Source organism: Pelodiscus sinensis, chromosome 14 (genome assembly GCF_049634645.1).
Source record: "Pelodiscus sinensis isolate JC-2024 chromosome 14, ASM4963464v1, whole genome shotgun sequence".
NCBI classification, from domain to species: Eukaryota; Metazoa; Chordata; order Testudines; family Trionychidae; genus Pelodiscus; species Pelodiscus sinensis.
This window is the reverse complement of record NC_134724.1, coordinates 31,783,794-31,799,283: the sequence shown is the minus strand read 5'-3', so window position 1 is coordinate 31,799,283 and position 15,490 is coordinate 31,783,794. Positions and strand designations below refer to the sequence as shown.

General features: G+C 51.1%; 1 protein-coding gene across 1 annotated transcript in view; it reads right to left on the bottom strand.

Moving 5' to 3' along the window:
* TMEM266 (transmembrane protein 266) overlaps positions 1-13,852 on the bottom strand; it is a 260,119-nt gene extending 246,267 nt beyond the window's left edge. Inside the window, exon 1 of the mRNA XM_006126238.4 lies at positions 13,713-13,852. The gene's annotated coding sequence lies outside the window, so the exon portion shown is untranslated. The remainder of the gene's footprint in view (positions 1-13,712) is intronic.
* Between the last annotated feature and the right edge of the window lie 1,638 nt (positions 13,853-15,490).

Sequence of the window (15,490 nt, the reverse complement as noted above, 5' to 3'; positions counted from 1 at the left end):
AACATCGTCTCCATCATGCCTACAGCAGTGACCCTAAGCCTGTAGCAAAAAAAGTTGCCTTCACCAAGATACGTCAGACTGTACAGATGAAGCTACGTGAGATGCAGGACACATGGCTGAGCCAGAAAGCCGATGAGATCCAGGCCTTTGCCAACAGACACGATATGAGGAACTTCTACAATGCTCTTCAGGCTGTGTATGAGACTCAGTCACATCTGGTTCAGCCCCTCTCTTGAGCACAGATGGTAGTACTTTGCTCACTGATAAGGAGAAGATCCTTAATCGCTGGGCAGAGCACTTTGCTGATGTCCTTAACAGGCCCTCTTCTATCAACGAGGAGGCAATAAACCACCTACCTCAGGTGGAGATCAACGAAAGTCTGGCTGATCCTCCAACAGTACTGGAAACTCAAAAGGCCACTGAATTGCTCTCCAACAGTAAAGTTCCTGGAGCTGATTCTATTCCAGCTGAAATTTATAAATCTGGTGGACCCAAGTTAATTAAGAGGCTTACTGAAATGTTCTGTGAGATGTGGAAACAGAAACGCGTTCCACAAGACTTCAAAGATGCGTCTATTATTCATCTATACAAGCGCAAGGGAAATCACCACTCTTCTGACAACTACAGAGGAATCACTCTGCTCTGTGTTGCAGGAAAGATTCTCGCCAGAATACTTTTAAGCAGACTCACACAGCACCTTGACCAAGGTCTCTTGCCGGAAAGTCAGTGTGGCTTCAGGAAGGGACGAGGTACTACTGACATGATATTTGCCACCAGACAACTACAAGAAAAGTGTCAAGAACAGAATGTCCAGCTCTACACTGTCTTTGTGGATCTAACTAAAGCATTTGACTCTGTCAGTCATGAGGGCCTCTGGAAGATTATGGCCAAATTTGGATGCCCAGATACCTTCATTGAAATGGTGAAACAGTTCCATGACGGTATGCTTGCCAGAGTCCAAGATCGTGGCAATTATTCAGAGCCATTTGCAGTCACAAATGGTGTTAAACAGGGATGTGTCCTGGCCCCCAGTCTCTTCAGCCTTATGTTCTCTGCTGTGCTGATTGATGCCTTTAGAGAAAATAATGTTGGGATCAACTTGCGCTACCGTTTTGATGGAAGGCTATTTAACTTGAGGAGGCTTCAGACCAGAACCAAGGTTCAGGTCAAGACCATTCGTGACTTTCTATTTGCGGATGACTATGCCCTCAACTCAGGTACGCAAGCAGGCATGCAACACTGCATGAATCTATTTTCCGCAGCTTGCATGAGCTTCGGCCTCATGATTTCCACCAAAAAAACCAAGGCTCTGCATCAGCCCACTCCTGGCTGTGACTACACTGAGCCATCCATCACTGTCAATGGCCAGAAGCTCGACAATGTGAACAGGTTTACATATCTTGGCAGCACTCTATCGAAGGCAGCCAACGTCGACAAGGAGGTGAATACTAGAATCGCCAGAGCCAGTGCAGCTTTTGGAAGGCTTCAACTTAATGTTTGGAATCGAAGAGGCATTAAGACTGAGACCAAGCTAAAAGTCTACTCGGCGGTTGTCTTGCCCACCTTCCTCTATGCTTGTGAGACCTGGACTGTATATAGTTGTCATGCGAAAAAGCTGAATCACTTCCACCTGAACTGTCTACGGAAACTGCTGAAGATAAGATGGCAGTATAAAGTTCCAGATACTGATGTTTTTCTACAGGCTAATACAACAAGCATTCACACCATGCTTTGCAAGGCACAACTCAGATGGGCTGGCCATGTTGTGCACATGTCCGATGATCGATTGCCCAAGAAGATGCTCTATGGTGAATTACAACACGGCAAGCGATCTCTTGGAGGTCAAAAGAAAAGATTCAAAGACACCCTTAAGGCCTCCCTTAAGAACTGTAACAGATCCTGGAAATTGGGAGAGTATTGCTGATGATAGTTCCACCTGGCACAGACAAATACATGATGGTGCAATAGCCCACGAACAAAAGAGACTGCGTTGTGCTGCAGAGAAACGTCTTCTTCGCAAGTCCAGGGCTGGTATCTTCTCTTCCTCCGGTCAGCAGTCCGATCTTTCATGTCCCCACTGTAACCGTCAATTTCGGGCTCGGATTGGACTAATCAGCCATCTCCGAACCCACCCCCAACTAAACTGATAACACTGGGTGGTCCTCATCGACCTTGATGGACGAATAGCAACCATATTTTCTGAACCAAAATAGGGACACATTAGCCATGCTCCCTGACATCACTAGCCATGCCCCTGACCCTTACGTCAGACCCACCTGCCACAGAAAGTCCCACCTCTGGGGGCAGCACTCCCAAGGTCAAGATGGACACATGACCGGAAGTAAAGGGAGACATGTGACCCCCTTTAAGAACTTCTCCCACCATCCTCTACCAATAGGGGTGGGTATACTATACTGTCCAGACTTAGGGTCCCATGACATTGCAGCATTAGGGGTCCAACCTCGATTCAAGATGAGATTCAGGATCCGAGACTTATTACTTTGCAGTATAGATGCAGCCCCATCTGACTGGGAATCTTCCAGAACTATTCCACAGTATAAAGGGATAACGTCCTTAGTCCTCTTAACAGATCATACTTATTGGTTCTAGGTAACTGATAATCAGAGGTGGCTGGAGCAGCTCCCCACCTGCTGTGGGCAGAGGCCTGCTTTAGCCCTTCTGCAGACAGAGGTTGCTCTTGTCAGGAGCAGCCTTTGTCTGTGGGGAACTTGGGGGCCCCACAGGCAGGGACTGCACCAGTGTCCAGATCAGCCTCTCTCCGTGGGGAGTCTCGGCTTGACAAAGCCCTGGCTGGGTTGATTTAGTTGAGATTGGTCCTGCCTTGGCAGGAGGCTGGATTGAGGTATCTTCCAGCTCTATGATTCTATGAGTCCAGCTTGATGCAGAAAGGGGCTGCTCCAGAAAGGGCTGGGAGCCAGCAGCGGCTTAGAGCTGGCGGCAGCCCCAGTGTGACCTTACATTAACCAGTTAACTGATTAATGGGAATTTACATCCCAAATGAGAGATACTACAACTGCATTTTTTTTAATTATTGCAAAACTATCAAGTGTCCTCCATTTCCACAAGCCACAATGATAATGCTGAAATAACCATGATAATTACAGGGTGGAGAAGACCATGTCACTTAATCCTCACCACCACTGCTTGAAAGGTACATTTCCCATGGAGGCCAATGGTTTGGGGCTATTTTATATGCAAAGCTACTAAGAAATGAATGTGTCAATACTATGATGGCAATGCCTATAGTATGTAAATAATACCTAATAATAATAATTGCCAAATTAGACCATTTCCCAACCTGCTTAGAAAGGGCCTGATCCAATTTAAACCATAAGCTAGGATTGGGCCCAAAGCAATCTGTTGACATTACTCAAAAACATCCAGTTAACATTTAGTCACCCTTCAAAAATACAAGGGACTAATCAATAAAAGCCCCACTGCTTGGTAGAGGTGATCTTTGAAGAAAATTGGAGAGACATTGAATTGACGACTTCTGACAGCAGTGCTTTCTCTCACTGGATGTGAGGTTTAAGCACAGGTTTCACTTTATGTGTCAGAACAACTCAGAAACACATTGTCACAGCTAACTCCAGTCAGGTCTAGGCAACGTGCAGCCCAAAGACAGAAGAACAGATCCCTTGAAACTGGAAGTCAAAACATCTCACCTCTTCACAGACCTGACAAAAGACTTGTTTACCCAGACACATGTCATGACAATCCTCTCTGGAGAGAGACAATACATCCTGCCTCTTTGTGGAACCACCAAATGTTTCCATGTGGCATCTTAACATGCTGTTTAAATCATCAACTGCTGAGATGAGCAAGACTCACAAAGAGCCTGTCCATCATCCACACTGGAGTGACACAGTGATTTCACCATCATGGCAACAGACCCCATCTCTCTGTGGGCTCTTGCGAAGCAACAGGGAGCTCGGGGAGATCTCTTGGGAGGAAAAGCCAGGAGAGGGGGTGCCTCTATTTCAGTGGCTGTCAAACTTTCTTGGCCCATGGATCACCTGGCTCAATGTAAAACTTTCCACCGACTACCAGTTCATAATGGAAACTCACAGTTAATTACATAATTACACCTAAACCATTTTGCTTGTGATGCAGCTAGGGAGAATGGTTTAATTTAAATTATTAAACAGATTAAGTGTTTTAACTTTCTCATGTTAGTTTATCAAACTTCATTTTAAATAAAATAAAATATCAATTTATATCCAATTCAAAAGGTTTCAGTGTTTTCTTTATTTATGGCAGGAGTAGGGAACCTTTTTTTTGGTCATGGGCCACTGACCCATGAAAACATCAGTTGGGGACCACACAAGTGAGATGCAAAAAAACTCCTCCCCAAACCTCACTGAGTTGGCTCCCAACTGAGGGTATGTCTACACTACAAAGTTAATTCGAACTAACAGACGTTAGTTCGAATTAACTTTGATAGGCGCTACACTAGCGCTCCACTAGTTCGAACTTAATTCAAACTAGCAGAGCGCTTAATTCGAACTAGGTAAACCTCATTTTACAAGGACTAACGCCTAGTTCGAATTAAGGGCTGTGTAGCCACTTAATTCGAACTAGTGGAAGGCTAGCCCTCCCCAGCTTTCCCTGGTGGCCACTCTGGGCACCACCAGGGAAACTCGTCTGCCCCCCTTCAGCCCCGGAGCCCTTAAAGGGGCATGGGCTGGCTACGGTGCCCGTGCCAGGTGCAAGCCTGCCAGCACCCAGCCAGCAGACCCGGCACCTGGCACGGCTCGAGGCAGCCACTCGCTGCCACCCAGCCCTCCGCCTCTTCCCGGGACCAGGCTGACCTCATCCACGACCTCCGCACTAGGCACAGGAAAGTGGCCGTCTAGGGCAGGATAGCTGCCAGCCTGGCCACCCAGGAGCAGGTTTGCATGAAAATCAAGGTGGTCCACTGAGACCTCCGACCCTGAGCTTAGAATGGCCGTACTGGGTCAGACCAAAGGTCCATCTAGCTCAGTAGCCTGTCTGTCAACAGCGGCCAACAGTGGGGACCCTGGAGAGGATGGACCGAAGACAATGACCAAGCCATTTGTCTCGTGCCATCCATCTAGTCTGCAGAAGCGAAGAGTGAGGGGGGATTTGATAGCAGCCTTCAACTTCCTGAAGGGAGGTTCCAAAGAGGATGAAGAGAGGTTGTTCTCAGTAGTGACAGATGGCAGAACAAGGAGCAATGGTCTCAAGTTGTGGTGGGAGAGGTCCAGGTTGGATATTAGGAAGTAGAAGTAGGCTGGGAGTAGGGAGGGAGCAGAAGGAAGAGAGGGTGCAGTATATGGCCAGGAGGGAGGGTATAGGAAACCCTAGAGGTGTTTAAGTCTCGGCTTGACAAAGCCCTGGCTGGGTTGATTTAGTTGGGATTGGTCCTGCCTAGAGCAGGGGGCTGGACTTGATGACCTCCTGAGGTCTCTTCCAGCTCTATAGTTCTATGATTCTAACGCTGCTAACTGGGAACCAAGCAGGTAAGTCTCTCAGCCAGAGCCTGCCTCTGGCACCCGAATCCTTTGTCCTCCTACCCCGCATAATCCAAACCTTCTGCACCCCAATCTCCTGCACCAGGTCACAGCCCCTCCTTGGCCAAGGTCACAGCCCAAACCCCTCCTACCCCCAGATCCTGCATCCCAATTACCTGCCCCAGGTCACAACCAGTGTTCCCTATAAGCTAAGCACTTGGGTGGCCGCCCAGGAGAGATTCACATGCTGCCCAGCTCATTGGAAGAGCGCCCACAGCTAGCAGCATGTTTCTATGGGTGGTGCACATCTGCACATACTTTGGTGAACAGAACAAAATTTATTTTGCATACAGATACAAAAACTAAGAGGGAACATTGATCACAATCCAAACCCTCTGTCCCCGCTCCTGCATCCATATCCTCTCCCAGATCCTGCACCCCAATCCCTTACTGCAAGCTCCCTTCTGCACCCTCACCTCCTCGATTAACGGAAGTGTGTGGAAAATCGCCAAGGACCACATTCTTGGTGTAGCCCTCCCCTTAAAAATTATTCTCCCCTCCCCCACCAGTGTAACCACTAAGATTTGATGCAGTTACATGATTATTAAATTAACTGACATCTAACGTCCCTATTGCCGACAAAGCACCAGGTCTGTCCCCACCCACACTCCACCCCCAGAATGCCTACTGTAGGCTCTCTGGGGGCAGAGTGTTGCTCAGAGGCGTAGCAAGGGTGTTATGCGCCCGGGGACAAAGGTAAAATTTGTGCTCACCCCCCACCCCCACTGTTGCCATGGCCCCAAACCTGGCACATGACTGAGCCCGACCCAGGGAGGAAGGGGGAGCTTGTACTGCGTCTTCCCCCGCACTCTCCAGTTTCAGGCTAGGCCCTGACACGCACTAACCCTCCGATGGAGATGAAGGAGGGTAGGGCGGGGGGGAGAGGTGGCTCCAGCTGGCATGGAGGAGGAGCAGGCGAACCAAGGGATGACAGAGGGAGCGGAGGGGGACTAAATTGGCGCCCCCCCCCCCAGCATGGTGCCATAGGGCAACTCCCCCCTCCCCCGCTATCCTCACTGTGCCACTGTAAATAATCCACCTCTTAGGATACTTATCGTTTAATGAATTACTTATTTTACTAACTACAGACAAATATAAATTATAGTTCTGCTAAATAATTTTTTCTCTTTAATTTGTTCATATCCCGTTCACATTAGGTTCATGTCTTACATAAAAAATGTCAAATTCTTAAAATATGTAAGTTTTATAAAACACAAAAGAAATAAATGTTATATAATCTAAATATGAATTTCATCATTATACTTCAATCAAGCATTTAAAATCACTGTTACAGCAAACAAATAACTTGTTGCTTTAATTAATTCAATTCATTTAATCTTTTAATTAAATGTAAAAAGATTTTGAGCGTATCAAATTTATTTTAAGCAATCTGTAATGCTTCCTAACTGCCTAGTTACTTACCTAGTTAACCTATTTGTTTTTCATACTATTGCACAGCAATAAACTACATCATAGTTATGAATGTAAGAGATTAGTTTACCTGTTAAAATAACACTCAGAAAAACTTTTAAATAAAACTAACATACAACACAAGAATCGCCCTCACTTTCTTGAAGGCACTTGAAGCAATAAGTAGCCTAAGGCTGAGGTTACACCACAAGCATGGCTTTCTGTCTGCCAGAAGGACTTATTCCTTCAGGCTGCGGTGAGATTCTATCCTTAAGTAATGGAGAGAGGTCTCTCTGAGCTGTCATGATCATGAGTGTTAGCCAGAAGCCTGGGAACTAAGGGGTTAACCTTACCTAAGTCAGGTAGATTCAGCCAATAAGAATGTAGGTAGGAATTTCAAACTAGGACAAAGGAATGTTTGGTTTCTCCCTCTTTTGTCCTGGGCAGTTTTTCCTCTCTCCAGCTACTGAGGGAGTCAAACAGAATGTCTCCCTCCAAGAACAGACTCTTCACTCTTCTGTAAGTAGGGTAAAGTTTAGATAAATCCATTAGGTTTTATTGTTTTATGGTTTGGGAAATGGGATCTGATGTCTGTGCAATTAAAAATGGGCTTTGCTCTCTTTTGTAGCTAAGTTTTAGGCCCATGGTGGGGGTATTACTTTGTGACTTTTCCATCTAGTCATTATGCTTGCAACAGGAATATTGTGGTGATAATTAAACTTCTCTTTTCTTTTTCTTAACCTGGTATTGGTTAATTTGTGTGTCCTGGTTTTTACTTTAGGGGTGAGATTTCTCAAGTGATCTTTCCCTTGATTTTCTTATCATTGCTTGGGTGATGGCAGCGGAGCTTTTATCGCCAAAATCTAGGTTGTTAAGATTTTGGGGGGAAGTTTTTACCAAAGCCTGGAAAGATAAGGTTTTTGGGTACTTTTGCGGGCCCCCACTTCTGCATTTAGCATGCTAGAGTGGGGAAGGAGCCATGACACAGCTGCTCTTCCAAACTGCACACAAATCATACAACTGAAGCCACAGATATCAAGAGTCAAGGCCAGCCTTGCTATGAGCAGACTGCCTCGCCAGGTGTTCACAATCACAACATCCGAACATGTATAAGACTTTTAGTTGAGAAAGCCATGTTAATCCCAAGTCTCTGCTATGACTGGGAGATGTGGGAGACCTATAGAAAACACCAGCATTTTTTTTGGGGGGGGGGGGGGGAATCCACAACAAAACTTGGGGGGGATCTATCTCCTCAGTAATGCCAACTCCTTTAGAATTGAGGCTCTGATTATCCAGCACCAGCTGAGGAAGGGCAGGCACGGTGTGCACGTCTGATATATTTTTACCAAAACTCCTGCCTGCCCAAAGGTTTCTCAACCTTTTTTTATAAGCTTCAGAGGGGTAGCCGAGTTAGTCTGTAACAGGAAAAACTTAAAAAACAACAAATAGTCTAGCAGTACTTTATAGACTAACAGAACATGTAGAAGGTATCTTGAGCTTTCGTGGGCGGAAGTGGATTTTGTCCACGAAAGCTCGCGATACCATCTACATGTTTTATAGTGATAGAGAGGTAGCCGTGTTAGTCTCGTGTTAGTCTGATCTTGCTAAAACAAAAAGGAAAAACTAACACGATGAGACTAACACGGGTACCTCTCTATTACTATAAAACATGTAGATGGTATCACGAGCTTTTGTGGACAAAATCCACTTCCGCCCACGAAAGCTCATGATACCATCTACATGTTCTGTTAGTCTTTTAAGTGCTACTAGACTATTTGTTGTTTTTTAAGTTTTTCCTTTTTTATAAACTACCTTTTTTTAAAAAAATTAAGTACCCCCAATGCACCCACCCATCCCCCAGAGCCAGGCACCCAGCCCACCGCTCTATCCCAATGCCCCACTGCTCCCCCAGAGCCAGGCACCCACATTCCCCCCCAATCCCAAAGCACCCACCTGTCCCACAGAGTCAGGCACCCTTATCCCTCCCCCATCCCAAGGCATCCACCCCTCTCCCAAAGCCAGGCACTCCCAGCCCCCCCCCCCCCCCCAACCAATCCCCCACTCGCAGAGCCAGGCACCAGAGGTATGGGATGGTTAACCTACCTTTAAAATGGCCAAACCTGCCACCCAGCCCTGCTGCCTCGGCTTGATTGCAATTTGCATAGCCCGCAAGTCGCTCCCGGCTCACTGCAATGCATGCGGCTGTGTGCTCCACTCCCACCCCAGCCCAGCGCCTCCCCCCCCCCCAGCGTGGCACCCAGGGGCAACTGCACCCTCTCGTCCCCTTCACTACGCCTCTGGTGTTGCTGCTCCCAGCACTCCTGACCAGGAGTTTGGAGCCACCTGCCCTCCCCATGCTCTGGGGCAGGAGAAGCTGGAACTATGCACTGCCCACCCTCTTTGTGCTCCGGGGCAAAGAGGCTGGAGCCCCCCACTGCCCACCCTCCCCATGCTCAAGGCCAGGAAGGTAGGGGATGCACACTGCCTGCCCTTCCTGTGCTCTGGGCCAGAGACACTGGGGAAATGCTCTAGGGAGGTTAAAGTGTGTGCATGCACCCCCATGTACTCCCCTCCTTGTGGTTGTGGAAGGCGCACTGCATGCTGCCCCGCCTCCCCATGGCGGGGAAGGTGGAGAAGGCTCAGAGCACCTACTGGAGGATTCTGGGGGCCGAGTGTTGCTGCTCTCCACACTCCTGTCCAGAGAGGCTGGAAACCTCCTTTCCTCTGCCTAAGCTCTGGGAGCCACACTGCCCACATGCTCCCCTTCCCTCTTTTCCTCTCTGCAGTGCTAAGGGGAAGCTGGGAAGCACTTGGTGCGCTGCCCCGCTTCTCTGGGGAGGCTGGGGAGCGCTTAGCATGCTGCCCCACTTCTCCACCCCTCCCCAGCGCTCTGGGGAGGCTGGGGAGCGCTCAGCACGCTGCTCTGCTTCTCTGCGCCTCTCCAGTGCTCTGTCCGGGAGGCAGAGGAGTGCTCAGTGCACTGCCCTGCTTCTCCACCCCTTCCCAGTGCTCTGGGGAGCACTCAGCATGCTGCCCTGCTTTTCAGGGAAGGCTGGGGAGTGCTCGGCTCACTGCAGAGTGCTTGGTGTGCTGCCCTGCCTCCTCCCCTCCCCAGGGGGGCAGAGCCTCAGCAGAGGTGGCAGAGCACCAACCGCCCATTACCATAGAACATGATATAGGAGCTGCCCTGCCATGAGGATCCCACAGACATGGAATGCCCTGCTCCCTGCCACAAGGACAGGCAACTTCCCTGTTATATGTGTAGGGCCCTACCTATTTCATGGCCCTGAAAAACATGTCACCAACCTTGAAATAAGCCGTTTTCTGAAAAATCTGATGTCTCCTTGTTCCTATGAGTGCCCCATCAAAGGGGGCTTCCTACCTGTGACTAGGAAGGGGAAGGACAGGACCTCCCCTGCAAACTGCTCTGGCGGTGGGAGGAGAGACCAGCCCAGCCACACCCCCCCCCCCCCCCACCAGGTGTCTCCCTCTACTAAAGGATGCAGACCAAGACTGGGCAGTAGCCTGAGGTTTCTGCAGCTGGAAAAGACTGGTGAAATTGGATTACAGTAGGTATGTTAAATTTCAATTAAATGACTAATCAAATAGTCGATGCAATTTGCATTGGCTATTTCATTAGTCGATAAGGGCACCTCTTCCTTTGAAGTGTAGCAATAGCCCCAGAGCTGTTCAAAGGCGAAAGCGCTATGGGAGCACAGGGCCAGTCCCCCACTGGCGCTGTGCTCCCCACAGCGTTTCAAAGCGGCAGCACCACGTGGAGCCCAGGGTCAGCTAGGGACACCCCCGCTGACCCTGGGCTCCGTGCGGTGCTGCCACTTTGAAACATCGCGGGGATCCCAGAGTCAGGCTCCATGCGGCGTTTCAAAGCGGCAGAACCACATGGAGTCCAAATCCCAGCTGATCATTGTGTTGCCACTTTGAAATGCCATGTGCAGCATGGGGACACCTGAGATGGCCCTGGGCTTCATGCAGTATTTCAAAGTGATAGCTCCACGTGAAACCCAGTGTCCGGCCCCAGGCTCCATGAAGTGCTGCTTTGACGCACCCCTTCCTCCCTCCCCCTCACCGCCTCTTTCTGATAGAGGCAGCAAGGGGGCAGGGAGTGACTAGTCAACTAGCCTGTCGACTATCCAATAAGCATTTGCTTAACGACTAGTTATTCAGATCTTTAGATCACAGCTTTCCTGCGCTGCTGAGAGGGCCCCATAAAAAGGGGCTTCCTACCTGTGACTGTGCAGGGGAAGGATAGAACCCGCCCCTTCCATTCAAACTGCTCCGGTGCTGGGAGCAGGGGGAGGGTATCAGACCAGATCAGATACCTCTTGATATCTCCTGCAGCTGCAGGAAGCTTTGGAATTGCTGCCTTCAGAGTACAGTTCTGAAGGCAGCACAAAAGTGAGGGTGGCAATCCAATGACCATCCTCCATCGGATTTGTGACATCCCCTTCTCCTTTTGGGGAGGTTCCCACAGTTACCATACTGTGAAATTACAGGTTTAAACAGCCCTGCTCCCTAACACAGAGACCTGCACAACCCCACTGTACGAGGAATGCCCTGCTTTCTGCCACAGAGACCTGAACAACCCCTCTGTACGGAAGGTTCCCTGCTCTATGCCACAGAGACATGAACAACCCCTCTGTATGGGGAATGCCCTGCTCCCTACCACAGAGACCTGCACGACCCCACTGTATGGGAGGTTCCCTGCTCTCTGCCACAGAGACATGAACAACCCCTCTGTATGGGGAATGCACTGCTCCCTACCACAGAGACATGAACAACCCCTCTGTATGGGAGATGCCCTGCTCCCTGCCACAGAGACCTGCACGACCCCTCTGTACGGGGAATGCCCTACCTCTCTGCCACAGAGACATGAACAACCCCTCAGTATGGGGAATGCACTGCTCCCTACCACAGAGACATGAACAACCCCTCTGTACAGGGAATGCCCTGCTCCCTACCACAGAGACCTGCACGACCCCTCTGTATGGGGAATGCCCTGCTCCCTACCACAGAGACCTGCACGACCCCTCTGTATGGGGAATGCCCTGCTCCCTACCACAGAGACCTGCACGACCCCTCTGTACGGGGAATGCCCTGCTCCCTGCCACAGAGACCTGCACGACCCCTCTGTACAGGGAATGCCCTGCTCCCTACCACAGAGACCTGCACGACCCCTTTGTACAGGGAATGCCCTGCTCCCTGCCACAGAGACCTGCACAACCCCACTGTACGGGGGTCCCTGCTCCCTGCCACAGAGACCTGCACGACCCCACTGTATGGGAGGTTCCCTGCTCTCTGCCACAGAGACATGAACAACCCCTCAGTATGGGGAATGCACTGCTCCCTACCACAGAGACATGAACAACCCCTCTGTACGGGAAATGCCCTGCTCCCTACCACAGAGACCTGCACGACCCCTCTGTACGTAGAATGCCCTGCTCCCTACCACAGAGACCTGCACGACCCCTCTGTACGGGGAATGCCCTGCTCCCTGCCACAGAGACCTGCACAACCCCACTGTACGGGGAATGCCCTGCTCCCTGCCACAGAGACCTGCACGACCCCTCTGTACAGGGAATGCCCTGCTCCCTGCCACAGAGACCTGCACGACCCCTCTGTACGGGGAATGCCCTGCTCCCTGCCACAGAGACCTGCACGACCCCTCTGTATGGGGAATGCCCTGCTCCCTACCACAGAGACCTGCACGACCCCTCTGTACGGGGAATGCCCTGCTCCCTGCCACAGAGACCTGCACGACCCCTCTGTATGGGGAATGCCCTGCTCCCTGCCACAGAGACCTGCACGACCCCTCTGTACGGGGAATGCCCTGCTCCCTGCCACAGAGACCTGCACGACCCCTCTGTACGGGGAATGCCCTGCTCCCTGCCACAGAGACCTGCACGACCCCTCTGTACGGGGAATGCCCTGCTCCCTGCCACAGAGACCTGCACAACCCCTCTGTACGGGGAATGCCCTGCTCCCTGCCACAGAGACCTGCATGACCCCTTTGTACGGGGAATGCCCTGCTCCCTGCCACAGAGACCTGCACAACCCCTCTGTACGGGGAATGCCCTGCTCCCTGCCACAGAGACCTGCACAACCCCTCTGTACGGGGAATGCCCTGCTCCCTGCCACAGAGACCTGCACAACCCCTCTGTACGGGGAATGCCCTGCTCCCTGCCACAGAGACCTGCACGACCCCACTGTACGGGGAATGCCCTGCTCCCTGCCACAGAGACCTGCACGACCCCTCTGTATGGGGAATGCCCTGCTCCCTGCCACAGAGACCTGCACGACCCCTCTGTATGGGGAATGCCCTGCTCCCTGCCACAGAGACCTGCATGACCCCTTTGTACAGGGAATGCCCTGCTCCCTGCCACAGAGACCTGCACAACCCCTCTGTACGGGGAATGCCCTGCTCCCTGCCACAGAGACCTGCACAACCCCACTGTACGGGGGTCCCTGCTCCCTACTACAGCGCCGGGGTGAGGGATGCTCTCTGCTCCCTGCCGTACAGCCCCGTTGGGGGGGGGGGTCCCTGCTCTCTGCACACTGAGCCACGCGCCTGCCCGCTGTGGGGGGCGGGGCTGCCCTGCGCTGGCGGAGGCCGGAGGCGGTTTGCAGGCTACATGGGGTATCTCGGAGAAAGGGTCACGCGCCTGTCGCTGCGGGTGGGGCTGGGCACGCGCGGTCCCTGCCCGCGGGAGTGCGGGGCGGGACACGTACCTGATGTGCGGCAGGGACCCTGGAGCGCCCCGCTCCGCTGCAGCCGCTGTCGGGTCAGGTGCGCGCGCTCCCCAGAGATCGGGGGCCCAGCGTGCGCACACCCTGCTTCGCTGTGGCGCGCGCACGTGCTCTGGCCTGCTCCCCTTGGTCGGCGTCGCCTAGGAAACACCCGGCTGTCGGTCCGTGGATCTCGGGGCACGCGCCCAGCGTCACGTGGGGTACGTAGGCCCAATGGAGGCGACGCTCTGCGTACGGCGCGTAGTATCACGGTCGCGGGGGAAAAGGTCCTCTGCCGCGCCGCGGGACTCGCGAGGAGAGTCCCCCCCCCCCCGGGTGCGTGGGGGAGGGGCGCTGAGGGACGCGGGCTCCCGAAGAGTGACTCCGCCCTGCAGTGGGGTCAGAGCGGCTCCTGGCAGGCGCCTTCCTCACGGGGGGGCTGCGGAGAGACCGCAGCGCCGCCAGTGAAGAGAGACCCTCCGCCGCCTGAGGGGGCGAGCCCCTCACAGGGGATGTTCTGCCCTTCGCACGGGGCCCTGCATGGGGGGTTGCTCCGGAATGGAGGCAGGAATGGCCAGTGTGGACGAGCCTGGCAGGTCTTGCCCCGAGCAGGGTGGCTTTTAGTGCAGGATAAAGATGTAAAGCTGCATTATTTGGGGCTCCCTTCATGCGCATAGAGGCATCTCCGTGCCTTCCTAGTGCTGTTTGCTATTACATCTTTAATCCACAGGGGAAGATGGAAGGCATCGCTCTCTTGAATTTGCTCCAATCAGTGCCACAGGAATAGACCAAATTCCTCACAACATCATAGTCTTTTTTGAGTACCATAGTTCAAGAATAGGGATGTAAACTTGCACGCCATGGACAAATCAGGACCATTTGTCAAATTCTGGAATTAGGGGAAACTTGCACCTAGTTGTCAGGGATAGAGAGGCCCTAGCTAATTGTATTCCAGTTTAATCTTAGTGGAAAGTCCATTATGGTCAGGATGGCACTAAGACCACTTGGGGTGTGATGCTTGGATTACTCTGGGGCTCATCTTTTCTGTGTACTTGGACCAAGATGGAACTGCATGTTATGATTTATTTTTTCAGCAGGCTATGTCAATTCAAGTCAGTAGGGTGTTTGGGATTGTGAGAGCTTGTAGACTGAGTTGGATGATTATCAAAACAAATGTTTGAATGTTTGAAACTTGCACAGGCTACATTGCTAGCCTAAAAGTGGATGTCAATGTATGTTAGGACTTGTAATGTAACTATTCTCATACTAAAGATAATGACTGCAATAATGCACTCTGTTCTGAGCAAATTAAATATAGTTCTGGAACTCCTGGCATGTTGCTAATCTTGTCCTCAATTCAGCAATGTTTGGGTCCAGCTAGTACGGTGCCAAGATTCCACTAATTTTGCTTTTACAATGAAAAGTTTCTCACACCCCAATTTAACTAAAGTTTTGCCCGCTTATTGGTACATCAGGACAATTACATAATCATAGCGAGAATAAGCAGCTGCAAGATTACTTGAGGCAGACTAGAAATTACAGTGATTCAGCAGATTGTCCTATCTGAGAGAGACTACATAAGTAAAGATACCCACTTACTGGGATAAGTGCCAGTGAAGTAGAACAAACTAATACAAAATTAAATGCAGAAAATAAATACAGGCAGTCCCCGGGTTACGTACAAGATAGGGACTGTAGGTTTGTTCTTAAGTTGAATCTGTATGTAAGTCGGAACTGGCGTCCAGATTCAGACACTGCTGAAACTGACCGCCAGTTCTGAC